This window comes from Gossypium raimondii, chromosome 8, assembly GCF_025698545.1.
Source record: "Gossypium raimondii isolate GPD5lz chromosome 8, ASM2569854v1, whole genome shotgun sequence".
Classification (NCBI taxonomy): domain Eukaryota; kingdom Viridiplantae; phylum Streptophyta; class Magnoliopsida; order Malvales; family Malvaceae; genus Gossypium; species Gossypium raimondii.
Window position 1 is genome coordinate 46,880,773 of NC_068572.1, and position 21,239 is coordinate 46,902,011.

Sequence of the window (21,239 nt, forward strand, 5' to 3'; positions counted from 1 at the left end):
TCGAGGCCTTTTAGTACACTTTCTTCAATCAACATAACCCCCACCCAATGCAATAAATCATAAAGACATGTCTTGGCATCATGTAATAATCAATACAGGGTATTTCGTATGCTCAACATACAGACATACATATCTATCTCATATAGGCATATAACAGTCTTTCAATCATTTCAGTCAATTAGGGGTCTAGATAAACTTACTGACCCTACTGTAGGTTCACAGGTGACTTAGGCGACTTGTGCAACCTTAGCAGTCAAACAGTGAAAATGGGACCACGAGCCCATGCTGTAATCCCAAGTAGGCCCACACGCTCGTGTGGCCCACACGACCCAAAATGGTCTTGACCGTGTGGTTCACACGGTCTGCCCAATATTCACACATGCTCGTGCAGTTAACTTGTGTGAGGCCCACGCGCCCATGTGAGCCACACGACCAAATTCAGCTCGGCTCATGATTCGCACATGACCAGCCTCACCGATCACACGGGCGGCCACACGTCCGTGGCGTATCGACAATCATATTTTTCGGCTTTCCGTCAATTTCCTTTTTCAGAGTTGTGTTTACACACCTAAGTCGTTCTCGATGCTTAAGCACTTTCTAACCTTCTGCAACCTACAAACAACGTACCTGAACTCGAATTTAACAACTAAAGGACAATTTAATCAATACCAAAACGAGTCAAATGCACTCACTTACCGTAATCACCTCCAACTACTCGCACTAATCAATTCGTTGGGAAGAAAATCGCTTCACGATCGTCCCCTACATACAAACAATAGAATCAAAATTTTTCAAAACCAGAACTAAAAAAACACAATGACACTGCTTACCGTTATCGCACGGAAAAAAGTCCAGGAGCCAGATAGACCGATATGAAAGATAATGGGAAACACTTAAAATTTTGGCAACAAAACAAAATAAAAAGAGAATTGGAGGGGGAAAACGGAAACAATGGGGTATTTCGATTGAAAACAAATGAAAAAGAAAAGGTGGAGAGGGAAAAAAATTTGGTAGGTAGAGGCAGAAAAAAATAAAAAATGGTAGAGGAGAGTTCTGCAGAGATTTTTGAAATCAAAGGGTAACTCCCCAAGCTCCTTGATTTACTCCACTAAACCATATCATTTCCAACCACTCAGCATCCTAGTCCAACTCAAACGCCTCCACTCCTTACTTTTCTCCCCAAATCCCTCAATCCATTCCCCAAAAATCGTCCACCCTTCCCTCAACCACCTGATTCAAATTCCACTCCAACTCTTTAGTAGTTCGATTAGACTAAAACACCCACACGACACTAGCAGTAAAATAAAACACTCCCTAGCACACACCAATACTCGAACTCAAGACCACCAACACTTTGCCACTCTACTTATCCACCAGACCAGCATGCCCATACTGATATATTTCACTAACATTTATTTATAAACCTACTAGTTAGAGATAGAGCTTTTATTCAATTAAAACTAAAATTTTTGCCCAAGTCAAGGCTTGAACCCAAGACTTCTTAGACACTCCCAAAACACATAACCACTGAAGCAGGCATATATTTGTGTCAGAAACCTACAAAAATAAATATATAAAGTATTTTTGGGGCGTTACAATAGAGCATTATAGTATGCACAAATTGTTCTAGGGGTGACATACACTTCTATTCCCTAAACTTTAATATGACTCATAAATCAATAGGTAACCGCCTCGTTTCTTGGTTTCTAAATGATGCATAAAATTTTTTGAACAACAGGGATTATGATGGATTCTTTTGGGGTTATGCAAAATTGCTCTCACCTATGAGACCGAGCTAATGTCCAAATCTCATTGTAGAGACGCATCAACGAATCAAACCCCTTTCTTGAATAAAAGTTTTCCTTCCAATTCTAGGGAAAAGAATTCAACGTTTGGATTTGGAAATTTAGAAGGATTTACATTCGTTTGTGCCTCGCCTACATTAGTTCATTTAAATTTCCTAGGTGGCATGTTGCTATTGTTTTACTAGACAAACTACAATAATCAAACAATGTATTCTAAAAATAACCAATGTAACAACAGTGAAGAAGGAACCTTTAACCTTGTTACACTAGTTACTTCTCATTTTGTTTGATCTTTATTGTGATTGTTTCATGATTATGACATTTATCACCTGCACAACAGAAAGACGCGAGGAAAACAAAAGGGGAAAATGTAGCAATAAGAGAAAGAAAGCAATGTTTGAAAACAAGGTTGGCTTAAGAAAGGTTTTAGTTTTAGGTTACAAGGTTTAGGAATGAAAGATAAAGGTTAAATAGAGAGATTTTTGGCTAAATAAGAGTGATTTAGGGGTTAAGATTGGGAAAATTTAGGGTTTACTCTAATGGGTCACGCAATGTGTCGAGTTAAAGTTGCAAACTCTTATAGCGATGTCGTGACACTGGAGTTTTGTGTCACGACATAAGGGTTTGATGTCGCGACACTTTGAAGATTTGGGTTTGGGGCTACTAACCTAGGTGTTGCTACATAGGGGTATCTATGTCGCGACATCGAGCTGAAATTCTTGATTTTGTCGGAGTTATTATCGGTGTTACGACACGAGGGTTTCATGTTGCGGTAATGGCTCTGTTCTTGGCCCTATTTCTTATTTTTCAATTTTTTTTGCATATACATATATTGTCTCCTAATTACCCTAATACAATTAAATCCCAATCTACCTATCTAATTATAATTTATGTCTTACTCCTACTTAATTAATAGTGTTTAAGTTTATCAAAATATTTAAAAATACAATAATATACAACATAATAATTATCTTATTTGCAATCTTTTCATGTATGGCTGCCAGATTCGTCCCCCAACTTAGTTATGCATTGTCCAAATGTTTGTTTTGGCATTTGTCTATCTTCGTTCGTCTAGATTCCAGCATGCCACTCGACTATTATTAGTTTGTCTCGCTCTTTAGGCTTGTTCATTGTACCTGCACTTATCACAAAATATACCTTTCCTCGATGAATTTCATTAGGGGTATTCAGATATCGTTGTACCAACTATCCCCAAAATGGTCCTTACATCCCTTATTTTATGAATTCCCACATTTAAATATTTCAGCCTCACCATTTATTCCCATTATTAGTTCATTATTATCTAAGTCAATGGTGGACCTAGATGTTGCTAATAAGGGTCTTCCTAACAAAATAGGGATTTCACGGTCTTCTTCAAAGTTCAAGATTACAAAATCTATCATCTGATAAAATTACACACTTTAACCAATATGTCTTCAAGCACTCCTTTTGGTTGTACCAAAGACCTACCAACTAATTGTAGTGTTATATTAGTATTTTTAAGTTCCCCTACCCGAGTTTCTTATATGTCGATAAGGACATCAAGTTAATACTGACTTCTAAGTCACATAGGGTCTTGCTAAAGTGTATGTCCCCTATCTATATAGGAATTATGAAACTACCCGAATATTTTAATTTTTGAGGTATCTTTCTAGTGACTATCACACTACAGATTTGTTCCCCCTTTTAATTTTCTTATGCCTAGCCATTATTTATTTTAAGTATTTAGCATATTTAGGAAATTTCTCTATTAGTTCAGTAACAGGTAAATTAACATTAAGTGATTTGAATAAGTTTAGGAAACTTAGAAATTCTACTTTTTCCCTTTTTTTTAATTTTTCCTCAACCGTGATGGGAATGGTATTCTCGTAGGTACAGGTTTTGTATCATTTTCGACTTTCAACTCAACTTTCAGTTCGACTACCATATTGGGCTCTTCTTCAAGGTCATCTTCATGAAGGGTGTTTTTGGAAGATCTTTCGCATCTCCTTTTTCCTCCTCTTGAGTGGTTTCATTCGGGTTACTTAGTATTTTACCGGAACGGAACGTAATTGCTTTCACTTGCTCTTTCTCGTCTCTTTGAGGGTTATTTTCAATGTTGCTTAGAATGTAGGTGCCAATTTGCCTTTTGATATCTCCTATCATGCTTATCAATTGCCTCTATACGATTTAACCTTTCACCACATATTGTATGGTCATTCGTGTTGGTCTTCTTCAGAGCTTTCTGCATATAAGGAGGTTGGTAAGTATGGGTTTTTCTATTCTGGGTAGCATTACCTCGTCCTTAGTTTCCATCCCATCTTAAGTTTGGGTGATCCTTCCATCCGAAATTGTAAGTGTTTGAATAAGGATTTCCACCCCTATTCCCTATGTAGTTCACGCTCTCGAATTGTTTCTCAAGGTATTGACCGATCGACCTACCTGATTCGTTCATTATGGGTCTAGTAGATGTCAACTCCAACCGGTTAAGCTTGTTCAATATATGTTGGTACTTGTCTTCCTCATGGACAATTTTGGCTGTAGGTAATCTCGAATCATAGGTAAACCTTTAATTTGGCCACTGACAAGAGTTCATGGCCATATTCTCTATTAGCTGATAGACGTCCTCCTATGTTTGGTACATTAAGCCCCCTCATGTGGTTCCATCTAGTCCTAACCTTGATTTCCATCTAACCCGTTGTAAAACATTTGCAACCTTAACCGCTATGCAGACCATGATGAGGGCATCTATATACGAGCAATTTAAAATGCTCTCAAGCTTCATAAAAGTTTTTTCCTTCCATCTATTTGAAGTTGGAAACATCTCTTCTTTGTTGGATAGTTTTGCTAATAAGGTAGAATTTGTGCAAATACTTTTCCGCAAGCTCATTCCATACGGTAATTAATTCTGGTGCCTGTGAGTCTAACCAAGAAAAAAATTATCATTTAAGGAGAAGAAGGTCAACCGAAGACGAATAATGTCATCGATAACCCCATTAAATTTGAACGTATCACAAAGTTAGAGAAACCATTTAAAATGTTGATTAGGGTCCTCTGTCATCGTTCCTTTGACCTGAAGGTTGTTCTAAATCATCTGGATCATTGTCGATTTTATTTCAAAAATTTTCATAGCTATCATTGGCCCTGTAATGCTGCCTTATACTGTGTCCAGATTTCGTAGCACGTAGTCTCTGAGCATCCTTTCTTCACGAGCTATGGGTGACTCATTAATAATTGGTATTGTGGTGGTGGTGGGTTTTATATTGACGGATTATCGAACAACGGATTATCACATGGTAAATCAACTACAGTAGACTGGTTATTTTGCATCTGTTGTTGTTGTCTACGATTGCGGCATAAGATTCTTTCTAGATCAGTGAATGACTCTATAAGTGTGCTCTTACTCCAAGTCATACAATGAAATCCATAACATAAAAGAAATATGTAAGAAAATTAAATAAATTAATTGAAATTAGAGAGTCATATCTATAATTTGAGAATTTTTTTAATTATCCTATTACGCGTAAAAAGTAAAATTAATCTAACGGCAAAGCCTCCCCAGCAACGACGCTAACAACTTGACTGCCTCTCGGTGTACTACTGTCGTGTTGAAAAATGAGTTTAGATAACGTAACAGAAAATAAATTTAGGAAAAAACCAGAGTTTTAAATTTTTTTCCAAAACAAGATCTTGGTTGTGATATCTAAAGTATTAAACACTTAATCCAAATTGTACATTTTCGATTCGTCTAGGATTAGCGCTTCAACCGAGTAGTCTTCTCCGCTATCTTCAAGCTCACGTCTACCGAGTGTGGGATTGCTTTGAATAAAAAATCACAAAAATTATCAATGGGGTAATTTTCAATTTCTCTAAACTTTTTGTCAAGTTGTAAATCAGGAAAATAACCATATAATTTTTTTAGAATATTCTCTTCAAAGAATTTTCTCTCTACAACTTTCTCTTGAATTCAAGTATATGTAAATAATGACCCAATGCACATTTTATATAGGGAGAGTTAAGAGAGTTCAACAATAATTCAACTTAATTACTTTAATATTAAATTAATATAATATTTATAAAGATAAAATTAGATTAAATTTAATATTAAATATTATTAAAATAATAGAATATTATCTACAAGATAAACATTAAACTAAATTTAATATTAAGATAATCACTTCAATATTAAATTAATAAAATACTATTAAGATAAATATTAAATTTAATTTAATATTAAACTACTAAAATAATATTATTTTTGGAATAATTAATTTGAAATCATATTCTTTGCTAGAGTCTCAGAAGGAGTGTAACTCTTCCACTGCTCAACCACTAATGACCAACCATCACCGGCCACTGAGACACCACCGTCGTAGCCACCGGCACCACCGTGTCCAGTGATGCAGGTGCGACAGCCTTACGACACCCCCAACCGGTTTGTTCTAGCCACCGGTTGGACTGTCGGCCCGGTTTCCCATACCGAGCCTGATTTGACCAGTTTTTGGGTCTTGGTCTTAGTTTTGGCCTCTCGGGCCCAATTTAAGATCTCAGATCCAATTTTCAAACTTAATTACCCATTGGGCCAATTGACTGACTTAAAAATTAACTTCCAAAAAAGATCATATTAATTTTAATTGATTAATCTAATTTTAATTGATGAAAATTAGTTTTTTCAAAAATCATTTTGATTTTACAAATTAATTTTCAAGAAAAATCTTTAACCAAATTCTCTAGTTGAACAATTCTCATGACCACCTAATTTAATTCCACATCAAATAAATTGACTCAATTAAATTATTTCCCAAAGTCGTAGAATTTTCATCTGATTCAAATTCAGTCCGATTGAGCTTTTGTTGAGCTAATGGAGGGACCAATTGAACATATACAACTAGTCCAGAAGCATCGTTCCGATAATTCGCAATTACTTAATCATGGAGTTAGTCCATAAGAAGTACCATGATTGAAAACTCCTTCTTGTATAATCTTTACGAAAGCAAATTATCTAATTGCTTTGTCCAATGACCTCGTCATGTGTGTGTTACCTTCATATGGTATCCTTGATTCCTTTGAGTTAAATCTATTCACTCAATACAATCATATTTTGTCTCATTGTCACCATTGAGTCTTCTTAATGATTAATATGATCACTGTCAACAAATGACTATGATAAATTGCATGTTTGAGAACAAGCAACCCGTAGCCACGTTCCATATTTATCAGCCCACACAATGCCAATGAGAGGATATCCTTAACTCTTTAATTGAGTTATAAATTTCACTGTTGCTAGTAAAACTATGCCATACACAAGTCATGTACCCAACACACCAGCTATGGGCTCGATCATCTTTAGAGCATAAGCCTCCACTTATATCAAAGCACATGAGTTGCATACACATGGTCAGTGACTAACTTAGGATTTAAGAAAAACGTACCATGAACGTCACAAGTGAATTAATTCACAAACGGATTCAGAATTAATTCATCTTGGGTCCAGTCCAATGTATCATTCTACCAATTAATACATCTATGTCTCTACTCGTAGAGTCATCTGCTCTGATAGCCAAGACTAGTCATCTCCCCAATTGGAATTGTAGACGACATAATAATCATTATTAGTATTTGAATCCAATACTCACTTTGATTCTTTTACGGGATTACGGACTCTTTTAGACTATCTGCTCAAGTAAGTTGTCTTTCTCGCAATGTAAACGTTCTTTACAATGCCACTTATCTTCAGTTTGAACTTTAGACAATCAATGAGCTAATATTTGTTTCTCACAATTTTACTATGCATGCAAAATATAAAATATATAAATACAAAAGACATAATAGTGAAATGTGAAATTAATTTTATTTATTTATTCATCATTGAAATAAATAGAAAATAGTTACATGTTTACTACAATATGGGCGCATTTCCCAACACGTTGGAAGTGAGAATACTACAACTAAATATATGAATTAAGGCGGTGCTTGCAAATATACGGGTCAGGTTGTAATATAATTTTGTACAACGAAGTACAAGAAATACTCTAAGGATCGTACCCAAAGGAGGCTTGATTAAACTAATATTCGTCCCTACACTAACAGGTCTAAAATGGCTGACTAAACTTCATTAATTTGTGTTGCACAGACAAAAACACCTTTACTTCATTAATTGGCCACATCGTATCGGTGTCATGACACCATCAAGCTTGTGTCATGAAACTGATGGCAAATTGCTTCTTTGAGTGTGTCTTTATGGTTGTGTCATGACAACCTATGGTTTATGCTACGACATCTAAGCTCTGTGTTGAAACATCGAGAGCCGTCCACTCTCTTTCTGCCTTAAAGTTATGTCTTACAACTCAGCTAACATGTTAGTCTACCTTTAGGCCTAATTCTTTTTGTGAGGAAATAGAAACAGGACTCTATCGTTATTGGTGGTAAAAATCATAGTCAAATCGTGAGATTCATTGGTGTTCATAGGAGAGGTTGGGCAATTTGAATGAGCGCGGGGGATTAGATTTCCAAAATCTAACGAAGTTTAATTTTGCACTTTTGGCCAAGCAGGGGTTGCAGTTAATTTGTAATCCTACATCATTGGTAGCACGTGTATTGGAAGCAAAACACTACGAAAGTAGTGAATTTTTACAAGTTGAGTTAGGGAGTCAACCTTTGACTACATGGAGGAGCATTTGGGTAGCAAAGGAGCTCTTGTTGAAAGGAGTAGCTGGCAAGTTGACGATGGAAAATCAATACTAGTTTGGGATATAGCCTGGTTGCCTAAAGACATACCCTACATAATTAGTTCACCACGGGTTAATGAGGTAAATTTTATGGCTAATCTGATTGATGAACAAAGTAAGAAATGGAAGGAGAGTGTAGTCAGTACCACCTTTAATGAGCATAAAGTTAAAAGAATACTAAGTATCCTATTAGTATAGTACGGGCTATCAGACAGGTTGAAATGGTGTCCCGAGAAAACTGGAGAGTCTACAGTACAAGTTCTTATCAACTCTTGTTACGAGGCTTTCCAGGAACTGAAAATGATTTATACAGAGACATAGGTCCAGAAAAGCGGACATTTTATAGACAATTATGGTAAGCAAAGGTGCCAAATAAAATGAAAATTACAACCTGGAGATTTTTGCATAATCATATACCTACTATATCTAATTTGCATATTAGAAGGCTAGTAAATGATGTTGTATGTTTGCAATGTGGAAAGGCGGTAGAGAGTTCTCATGCTTTTCAAGATTGTTCTTATTCATTACAAGTATGGCAGCAGCTGGGTAACACGTGGAATTTAAATCAGAAAGGAGAATCATTGTTTTAATGGCTCCAACAGTTGTTTAGAAGACATACTTAGCAACAGGTATTGATTATTATTATTGTTTGGGCATTATGGCTATCGAGAAACAAATTATAGCATGAATGTAAAAGGCTGTACATTTGTAATGGGATATATCAGAGAATTGGAAATACTGGAGGACACTCAACTGATAAGCGTGACTAATCAAACAGGGATGTGGTAACCCCCAACAGATTTGTAGGTCAATCTTAACTACGATGGGGTTTTTACAGAGGCTTGGAGGCATCAATTTTAGGCATAATCATTAAGGACAACAAAGGCTTGATAATGGGTGCGGCATGCAATTCGAACAGGAACTCACCGTCTGTGGAGGCGGTGAAAGCTTTGGCAGCCGTTCAGGCCGTCCGATTTGCCCAAGAGATGGGGTTTCAAAAATTCAAGGTTGAAGGAGACTCATTGGTGATTATTTCAAAGATCAAGATGCAAGGTATGGATAGATCGGAGGTTAGTAATTACATTTGGGAAGGTAAAAAAATTATAATGGGTTTTGAAAGCTTCAAATTTCAGCATATCAAAAGGGGAGGTAATCGGGTGGCTCACCTGCTGGCGAAGGAAGGCTTCATTCAGAAGCGAGATGTCCGATGGGTGGAGGACTCGTTGGCGATTCAAGAGATTGTGGTGGTCGAGGAAAGGAATTTGTTTAGAACCACATAACGGTCACGGTCGGATTGGAAAGAATGTTACAATAGAGGATGAGAACTAGCGTTTTCGTTGAATCGCTTCAAACCAGTACCTATCAATGAGTCTATGGTGAGAGTTGAAGTGTTGTTTTTTACTAGTATGCGTGGGGGTGTAAGGGAAGAAGATGGGTTTTCAATTTTTTTTGTTTTGATGGTTTATTTTCATTTGGTTTGGTAAAGTAATAAAATAGTATGTATAAGTAAATAAGTTGCAACAGTTTGACAGCATTAGCATGTAAGTTATTTCTTTGCCAGTTAAAAACGACAAAATAACATATATATCTCAAAATGTATTTAAAATTTATTTTTTAATTATTTATACCTATGAAATTTAAAATATACACAGTAAGTATAGGTATTCAAATAAACATAATAAAAAATCACAGTCTTGGTTTAAGTACATGTAAATAGTTCAATTGTTATTTAAAGAATATATCAAAAAGTAAGATAATTTGTTTCATTAGTTATTATTATTTCATCTATCTTCAATACAAATTAAATCCATTCAAAAGAGGGTGAAAATGTTATATATATATATATATATCATCTTACCATGAGGTCATAAGATTATTTAAAAAGATGTGTTACTGAAATTATCTCCTATAATATTTTAGAATTTTGCCATTATTGACAATGTGAGGCTACAGTGGTATCACGATATCCCTCCTGGGCATTGTGATATCCAAGTGACAAGAAGACCCTCCATTTCAAGACTGATGATGATATCACAATACTAAGCCCTTGGTATCGCGATATCACTATTGTCAAGGAACAAAAAATGACACCAATGGCAATGTTTGTCCAACCGAAGTATCGATCAGGAGAAGCCCGTTCAAAGGTATTTTGGTCACAATTTTGGGCCAGAATTGCTGTTAAAATCAGCCAATTTTGGCTAAGGAGAGAGGAGACACATTTAGGATAGTTTTTGCTTTAGTTTTATTAGGCTTTCTCTTATCTTTCTCTTCATCTTTTCTAGGGTTTCATCTTTTCTTAGCTGTAGGCTTTAAATTTCTACAATTTTCTTATTGTTCTTGTTGTGCTTAGTGTTAGTTAAGTTAATTATTACTTTAGTTAAGATTTATTTACACTTTCAGACCATCTACTTTACTTGTATTGACATTTTCATCTTTGTTTAATGCATTCTCAATTTCCTTTAGTTTCAATTAAAACTCCCACAATTAATGTTTTTTGCTTCTTATTTTATAGTTAGATGTTCATCGTTACTTTGCTTTTAAGTTTTTTCCATTAAAAATATCAACTTTCTTATTCTTTTAAAACTTTGTTTTCATGGATTTTATGTTCCTTTCTTGTATGTTTATTAGCTTAGTTTTTAATATGGGTAACTAAACTTTAAGGGGGTTGGTTGATGAAGATGTGGATAAGTTGATTTTTGGACGATGGACTAAACAGTAATAAATTGGACTAAATTGAATGAACATAAAAACTTAGGATTGACTACCCTAAGGGAATATCTAAACAAGTGACACTGAGAGGTAATCTAGTTGAGCACCAATCCGTTAGTTCCAGGTTAGCCGGTGAAATCGAGAGATAAACCGGATTAACTTATCTAATTTGGTAAAATTGAGATCGAGAGATAAAATAGAACCATTTTAGGAGTTTAAACAATTTAGATCCCTAATTCAAGGATTGGTGAACAACATAGAAATCAATCAACCACCATTTTTATTTAGTTGTTAATTTCATAATTTTGTACATTTTACAATTTAATCCTTAGTAGCTAGCTCGTAGAATATTATAATTATTCTTAACTTTATAATTTTTCGTACTATAATGTTTAGTGATTGGTTGGTTAAACTCTTTATTTTGCATACTTGTTAGTAGAAATTGTTAAATCATCAACTCTGTTGGGTTCGATCCTTGGAGTTCTCCATACCCTATTGTAAAATGATATTATAACTAACATGTCAAACTTACAGACAACGCACATATTATTTTTTATTCGATTGTTGTCTTTAATTGTTGATTTCTCCACCTCGTTCACGAGACCGAGAAGTGGAGGCGGTCAAGTTATTGGCGCCATTGCCAGGGAGCTAAAGCATAATTGAACCATTTTTAGTTTCGTTGCATGTATTTAGGGAGATAATTGATAAAAGTCAAAGTTATAAATATAGCTTGGTTTTTCATTTGTTTTCTTTTTTTTGTTTGCAATTCTTGATTGATTTGTTTCATTCTCTTGTGTTTGTAGGAAGTGTTATATGACTCAAACCGGTAACGGTGTCTTACAATTTGAACCCACACCGGAATGTATCATTACACACATGACGAGGGCTCAAATTTTGAGGGAAGCCCAGCCTCCACAACGAGAACAACTAGTTGAAGACCAAGGAAGAGACAAACAACTACCACGACCACACCCACCCATGGAACAAAGAAACTTGCGCAATTATACAATGCCCAAGCTCGATGTTGTTCGAGGGAGTATTAATCGTCTAATGATTAATGCTAACAACTTTGAAATCAAACTGGAAATGATCTAGATGATACAAATGAATCTCCAATTTCAGGGATCAATGAATGAGGATCCTAACTACCATTTTAAGAGATTTTTAACGATTTGTGATACATTTAAATATAATGGGGTATCCAATGACATTGTTTGTCTTCAGTTATTCCCTTTCTCTCTTAGTTACGATTCTTTTATGTGGTTAGATTCACAACCAATGACTCCGTCAACACTTGGGACGATCTAGCAAGCAAGTTCTTGGCAAAATATTTTCCCTTGAACAAGAAGATGAAGTTTCGCATATATATTACGAAATTTCAATAACTAGAGAAGTAGTAGCTTTATGAATCTTAGGAGCGCTTTAAACTTATGCTCTCTAAGTGTCCCTACCATAGCCTACAAGATTGGTTGCAACTTTGGGTTTTCTATAATAGGATTCACGGAAACTTGCAATCAAGTCACGATGAAGCGTCCATGAAGGCTTTCATGTCGAAGACTTATGCCGAGGCTTGCCAACTCATTGAAGACATGACAATTAATTCATATATATGGTCGACTAAACAGTTCACATATAGGGTTAAATAATCGACCGTGAATGTGATCGATAGCAAGGCAAAGTATTAACAAGTCCTCGAAAGTTTAAATCAATTAGAAATGAGTTGGTCAAGGCACAAGTTCTGAATCAACCTATTTTTTAACCAATTCTTATGCAGGTGTTGAAGGCGAAGGTGTGCTTTAGGGAAATATAGGCAAAAACAATAGGGTTAGTTATATGGGGAATAGAGGTTACAACCCGGACTCCAACACTTATAATCCGAGGTGGCGTGACCACCCCAACCTTAGGTGGGGAGGGAACACAGGAGGTCTATCAAATCAAGTAGTCCAAAATTTCAACGCATGTAACACCCCTAACCCGTCTCCCTCGCCGAATTAGGGTTACAAAGCATTACCGTACAATCAAAAACATTTAAATATAATATCATTCAATAATTTCAACACATCATAAACCATTCATACACAAGCATATTGTCCCTAAATCGAGCTTTAAAGACCCTAAAAATAGCTTAGAAGCAATTTGGGACCAATTTGAAACAAATCGAAAAATTTTGGAAAAAGTAACAAAATTTGAAAACAAGGGTCACACGGCTGTGTGGTCAGGCCGTGTAACTTTTGAACTAGGTACACACGCCCATGTCGCAGTCCGTATCCTCACCCGTGTAACTCTCTGAGTAGGGTCAAACGGTCGTGTCACACGCCCGTGTGTCAGGCCATGTAACTCACTAACTTGCGTCCTAAGAAAATCATCAGATGACACATGGTTGTGTCGTCAGGCAGTATGCCTCACATGGCTGAGTCACACGCCAGGCCGTGTAAACCCAAAATTTACCTAAAATAAAACCATTTCAAAATCATTTCATGCATATACATTTAGACCAATTATGCACACTTTCAAAGCACCAAAACATCATCTAAACACAAATATGTTTGCCATTTCCAAGACCCTAATTCAACTACCCAATATGCTATTCAAGGCACTACAATTAGTATCCAAACATCACATACCTAAAAGATTTCATATGACTCATTTCATGCATATAAATCTAGTCCATTTAGGATCTAAAACATACCACATTTAACCATTTCCAAACCATTCAAGACATACCATAAGAGCCTTATTCTATTATGTACCTAAAACACATCATAATTGAACATTTTCAAGCTAACAAATTGTACCAATATGCCATACACATCCATTATAAGAAAATAGTGACCAAAAGGACTTACCTAAAAAACATTATAAGTCCATCAACCATGCATGAAAACCAAAGAACAAACATAACAAGTTACCATTTACCTATTCATCAAAAATACCATTATAAACCAAAACATGTTTACATTACCTAATTCCATGCATAAAGACTAATTCCATTATGTACTTAACCACAACATAAATACCTAATTCAAACACCTACCAAATCATACCATATTTATCACTTTCAAGCCATTACAAGCATACTATAACACTATACATTTCAATTACCCTAAAGTAGTCAACAAGACTTTACTTAACAAGCTTTATAAGTTCATCATCTAACATCATCTTCAAAGACCTAGGTATACTAAATCAACCATTTTACATATCCATAAACCATCAACACAAAATACTTATACACGTTAACATTGTAATTTCCATACATGATAACCTAATTTAAGTGTGAACTAAAACATGTCACAAGTAACCATTTTCAAGCCATTAACATCAAGCCAAGGTAACCTTATAACCAAGCACTTTAAAGTAGCCAAAATCACGTAACTTGGTGAGGCATCAAAGTGTACCAAACCAACATAGCTTTCCAAAGCTTATACATGTCAAAACACCATTTACATATACACCATAATACCATTACAACACACCCTATACATGCCATTATAAACCTTAGACAAATTACCCAAAACTACTAAATTGTCTACTAGATAGTGTGATACATCTTAAACGAGCTTCCAACCATTCGAGCTTTCGATAATCTATAAAACAAATAAAAAATGACTACGTAAGTAATGAATACTTAGTAAGCTCGTATAAACTTAAAACATAACCTACCATTTCAATAATGAAATTTATAGAAGAAGTACAAATCGTTACCAATGCCATAAGCTTAGTAAAAGCCTATATAACACCTTTGAACTTACAAGTTAGTATATCTATTCATGATACATAGGAAATCACTCATGTATAAACATAACATTTAATTCATCCTCGTTACCATACGATTATGATTCATTCCATTTGCATACTTACTATTTCTAATCTTACAACTCAGGGATTAAGCATAAACCATTTCCAATGCCATGAGTTTAGTATAAGCCTATTCAAACATCATCGAACTCACATGTTAATAGGTTTATCAACAACACATATAAACTTATTTACATCATAAGTAGAATTTCGTAAGATACATTACATAAACATCAACCCTTTCATATAGTCATGAACCTTTCCATTAAGTCACTTATCGTTCCATTCTTTTTCTTACCCGTTGAACCATCTAGAATTACATCGGATACTCGTGAAAGCTCACACGAAGTGTGCCTTTACATATAACCATAACATTTCCTTGACATTAATGCTCACAAGAGCTGTGAAATGGGCCTACTCACATGAGTTGTGGGTCAGAATGTAAGCTACACGATGCTATTCACACGAGCTATAGAGAATTCGTAACAAATACAAGACCTCAACCATCGGTAGGACATTCAAGACCAGCACCCTAAACACAAAATCCCTAATGACATGTCATTTGTATCCTGAGAATTCTTAAAGTTCAATTGGGACTTGTTATTCGTCAAATCATCATATCATAAATACATTTATAATCTACTTCATTTATATTTCAACAACATAATAACTAGTTAATTTACCTAACATTAAAACGATTATAGTTCTTACGAACTTACCAGACTAAATTGCAGCAACGACAAAGTACAGGGGCTATTTGGAAATTTTCTCTTCTCCTCGATTTTCCACTCATTCTTGATCTAAAATAATAATTTCATTCAATTCACTAATTCTAACAAAAAATTCAATTCATTTTATGCAACTAAGTCCTTTTGACATTTTTACAAAATTTCCTCCAATATTTTACTTTAATACAATTTAGTCCCTAAGCCCAAAACATGCAATTTAACAATTTTTAATTAAAATTCATGCTAACAAATTTTACCTAGTTTTATAACAGCTATATTTATCATCAATTTTCAATATTTTCCTTTCATTTTCCTTTTCATAAATCAATCCCTAAACTTGAAAATCATCAAAATTACTTAACAAAATACTTATATTTAACAACCAAGCTTTATAATCTATCATAAAATTTCAAGAACATCACAATTTCATCCATTGTAAAATTCTAACCATTTAACAATTTAACAAATTGATCCACGGGCTAGCTAAACCTAGTTGCAATGATTTCAAAAAAAATATTAAAAACGGACATAAAAATCCCCCACATGCATTAAAGATAGTTTGGTCGAACCTCCCTGCTCCAAATATGGAGTTTCTCCTGTCGAAGAAGAAGATCATAGGAAAAATATGTTTTTACTTTTCTTTTTTCTTTTTTATTCCTATTATTTACTTATTTAACATTATAAACTAACAAAAATTAGTCACCAACCGTCGACTAATTTATAATATGGTATATTTTACATTTTAGCCCATTTAATTACCTTTCCTTAGCTATTTGACACCTTTAATTAATAGAATTCAATTTTATATTTTTTACAATTTAGTCCTTTCAAATTAATTAACTATCTAAACATTAAAATTTCTTAACAAAACTTTAATAAAACCTTAATAACACTTTGTAAATATTTAATCAAATATTTACGACTCGATTTCTAGAAACGAGGTCCCGATACCTCATTTTCTAAAACCACTTAACTTTAGGGTCAAACCACTTGAACTTAATTATTCATTCAAATAGCATAAATTGCCAATTCAAAATTTATTTTAATACAAAAATTGACTTGTAAATATTAAAAAATAACATTTGCGAACTTACTTGTCATATTTGTGGCCCCAAAACCACTATTTTCGACACTGAAAAATGGGTTGTTACAATACCCCTCAACCCAATACTCCATATCAACCTCTATTACCATTTAGGGCACCTCCAAGATCCGGAAAGAAAACCAGACTTTAATAAAGACCCACTAATGTAGATTAGGGTAAGTAAAGTTGAGGAAGGCTTGCATGTGGTGCAAGCCGATGTGTATCAAATTTGTTGTCAATTAGACCAAATTTTGCATTTGTTGCAAAACATTTCAGCCTCTAGCAACCGAGTAATATCGAGCCAAATCCAAAGTGAGAAGGGAAGGAACATGCGAAATTCATCACCCTTATATCAATAGTTGTGGTAAAAAAAAACCTATCTGACCAATTAATGAGCAGAAGAAAGTGAGTGAGAATGATGTTGACACTCGCACTCCTAATGTTGGATATGGAGTAAAAGAGAGAGTTGAACCTGAGAGTGAACCCATACAAGCCGAACAAAGGATAAAACCATTTAACCACTACAAAGTCTGACACATGTACCTTTTCCATCGCGTCTAGAAGAGAAGGAAAAAAAGAGAGGAGTTTTTGCACTTCCTCAATATGTTCAAGGCCTTGAATGTGAACCTCTCATTACTAGAACTCCTAGAGAAGATGCCCAAGTATGCAAAGTTCCTTAGGAAGAAAATAGGGAGAGGAGAGCAAATCACTCTCACTATTGAGTGTATGCTGTCATATCTAGAAAAGTATCATTAAAACTCAAGAACCCTGGTAGTTTTACCATTATGATAGAGATCAAAGGTGTAAATTTTGACAAGGCAATGTGTAATCTTGGAGTGAGTATAAATTTAATTCCCTTGATTATTTACCGTAGGTTAGGTCTAGGCGACCTTAGGGAGATTTCAGTAACCCTTCAACTTGCTAATAGGTCCCTAGTTCACTCAAAGGGAGTTTTGGAGAATGTTTTAGTGAGGGTTCGGTAGTTCATTCTCCCGGTTAATTTTATAGTGCTAGATTTCGATAAGGATCTCTAAATTCCAATCCACTTAGGGAGACCTTTCTTGGTCACGTCTAGAGCTACTATACACATAGGATGGGTGAGTTGACCATGGACATCAAGGGAGAAACTAAATTTTTAAATGTGTAGAGCCCGAGTTTAGGTTTAAAAAGGTGTTTTTGTTCAAGAGTACAAGTGTCAAGTGGTTCAAATGAAACCTATTATGCTGAGGACCTTGCGGCGTTTGTGGAGTGGTGTGGTTTTTCAGGTGTTCATGCGACACACAAGAGGACCCAGAGGAGGAGAAAAATGAGGAAGACATTACCATTCTATGGTGGCCACAATCGTGCATTGAAAAAAAGGTGCGTCCAAGTGGCGATGACATCAAAAAAGCATTATTTCGGGGGCGTAATTGGTTGCCCAAGTTGGATTTTTAACTTGCTGTCTGTGGCAATAAAACTTAAAGATGTAAATAATTAAATCATTGATCATGGACTCCACATGTTTTCTGCATTTAGATTAGGATTTTAACTTCTGTTAGTTCAATTTTGGACTTTAGAGTATATAATTTTTATGATTGAGAGGGAATTTGACAATTTTGAAAGTGTTTTGGGGGCCCATTCAGTGAAATCGTGAAATCTACAAGGGGATTTTGTGATTTCTCGATCAATTTATAAGAGGGCGAAAAATCTTACTATTATCACGATATTGGTCACTTGATATCCCAATACCTCTGACATTTTAAGTTTTAAAATTTTGGTTCATGCATATTGATATTGTGATACCTTGGACAAATTCGAAATGAGAAAGGTCTAAAAATAGGGGATATCACAATATCCACCCTTGGATATCACGATATCCGTGTTGGGTCAAGCGATACTCGAGTTAGGTATCGCGATCTGCATGTTTTAGAGGTTTTTAAGCCTCTAAACACTCTAAAACCCCCTATTCTCTTTATTTTTCCCTAAATCTTAAACCCTAGCCCCCAAAAACCCCTCTACTATCATTTTCCTCTCAATTTTGCTTTTTAAATCTTTCCTATTTTCTTTGCAATATATTTTCTATTTTTGGTTTTCTTTTTGTTTTTCTTCTTGTTTTTACAAGTTTTTCTTCTCATATTGCTTGGGGAGCACGAAACTTTATCAAATCAACTCACTTTGCCATTGCAATAAACCTAGTTTAAGTTTCCTTTTCCTTTATTTCCTCGCATTTGTCCTTGTTTTTGCTTCCTTTATTTTTACTTTTAATTTTACTTTTATTTTCATTGTTATTTTTATTTTAGTCTATTGTTGCCTGTGCTTAGTTGGTTAGTTGACATAATATTTTGATATTGTTTGCTTAAATAAGAGATTTTATGAAAATGCCCTCGAGACAACAAAAATGATCTCGATCCCAAACCACCCCAACTCTATCGTCGGATTATGACGGCTATAAATTTGCTCAAAAAGAGGCTGTGGACTTTTATCAAATGATTTAAGGGAGGGCGTTTATCTTTGAACGTGGTTTTGATCCAGCCTCTTCATTCGATGACCAGGTTTAGGATGTTGTTCGCTTTCACCGGTGGGAAATTTTTTATATGTTACCGAAGACACCTATTGTCATACCTATCATCTTAGAGTTTTACTCTAATTTAAAAAATTTTCATCGAGATTGGGTCTATATCATACAAGTTGAGGTTAACATTTCCTCTTTCGTCATCTGTGAATATTACGGTATACACTTCTACAGCACGGAAGCTCTTTCATACATGGATTTGGAGTTCTTCTCTAATATAGATATACTTCTACCAACTTTATACACGTGAAAACACGATAGGCTATTTGAGAAGTAACCTCCACTCGTTGCAAATCAGGTGGTTAGTAAAAGCTTCACCTCTCAATTTGACTATATGACCGAGTAGGATGTAGCTACTCAAAGAAGTTAGATGCTCGCTTCTCAGAAGAATCCATATGATGTCTTGTTAAAAATGTGACTCTTTAGGCCACCGAATCCCACGTAGACTCAACTATTCCGTACCACAATTTAAGGGGATTGATAACGCATCCCATCACAAACATTATTATCCCATCACCAGCATCCTTCCCGCGCATCTCACAATAATGGCCTAATAATATATTCCTCACGTTAATGCCACCTAACAGAGATCTATTTATAAATAACCACTAAGATGGTGATGAAGGAATCAAGTCTCCAACACTTTGGCATATTACTTTTGGCTTACCTCCACCACTACTAACTCTGTTTCAATACTCTTTGGCTCTCTGCATAGATTTGGTGAACTAGCCTCTATAAATCCACCACTCTCTCTTTGTATATCTTCCTTGTTGATCTCACACATCAACATAAACAAAAATAATATTTTATTCTTATTAATAATATTGAGTTTAAGTATACCCTCATACATATACTCTCTTATGTTTCATTCAATATATGAGCAATACATATGTAATAAACATTGCTTAATTCTGGCATCGCTCAAGTTGTTACAATAAACTCATTTTCATTATCTTCTAACCTAAGATAATGTAGAACTGATCTTTCGAAATTTGATATGTCAAATTAGGCTTCGCCGTTATACTATAAGGACCTTATTTTTGAGTAATTTTATGTCTTTTCTGCAATTTTTAGTAGTTTTTAGGTTTCAATTGAATAAATGAAAATTGTCTCATTTTGCTCATTTTTTAGACCTAATTTGGCCAACTGTGCCATTGGGAACCCTAACATTTGTTTGAGTGTTGTAGGAACTTACCGGAGACCCGAAATTGTGTGTAAACATCATCGAAGTAGGGGTATCATGACATCGAGGCCTTGGAATCACGATATCCCCATCAGTCTCGAAACTAAGGCAAACTACAATGGTATCACGATATCCCTCTTTGGTATCGCGATATCTAAGTGACAAGAAGACCCTCCATTTCAGGACTGATGACAATATCTCTATACCAAGCCCTTGGTATCGCAATATCACCATCATCAAGGAAAAAAACAACACAAGTAATGTTTGTCCAACCGAAGCACTGATTAGGAGAGTCCCCTTTAAGGGCATTTTGGTCATAATTTTGGGTAAAAATGCTACTAAAATCAGCCAAATTTGGCTGCGGAGAGAGGAGACACACTTAGGATAGTTTTTGCTTTAATTTTCTTAGGTTTTCTCTTATTTTTCTTTTCTTCTTTTCTAGGGTTTCATATTTTATATCTTCTTTCTTAGCTGTAGACTTTAAATTTCTACAATTCACTTCTTGTTCTTGTTGTTCTTAGTGTTAGTTAAGCTAGTTATTACTATAGCTAGGGTTTATTTACACTTTCAACCCATTTACTTTACTTGTATTGACATTTTCATCTTTGTTTAATTCATTCTCAATTTCCTTTAGTTTCAGTTGTTAAAACTTCTACCTTTAATGTTCTTTTCTT

General features: G+C 34.9%; 1 long non-coding RNA gene and 1 other non-coding gene across 2 annotated transcripts; one reads left to right on the plus strand and one right to left on the minus strand.

Moving 5' to 3' along the window:
• The first annotated feature begins 4,514 nt into the window (after positions 1 to 4,514).
• On the plus strand, positions 4,515 to 4,621 carry LOC128032114 (small nucleolar RNA R71). Its single transcript, XR_008188244.1, has one exon. It is a non-coding gene; the product is annotated as a small nucleolar RNA R71 (small nucleolar RNA).
• Positions 4,622 to 7,616: 2,995 nt separating this feature from the next.
• On the minus strand, positions 7,617 to 10,001 carry LOC128042915 (uncharacterized). The gene is made up of 2 exons (XR_008198507.1): positions 9,440 to 10,001; positions 7,617 to 8,562 (listed from the first exon to the last, which is right to left on the minus strand). It is a non-coding gene; the product is annotated as an uncharacterized LOC128042915 (long non-coding RNA).
• Positions 10,002 to 21,239: the final 11,238 nt, after the last annotated feature.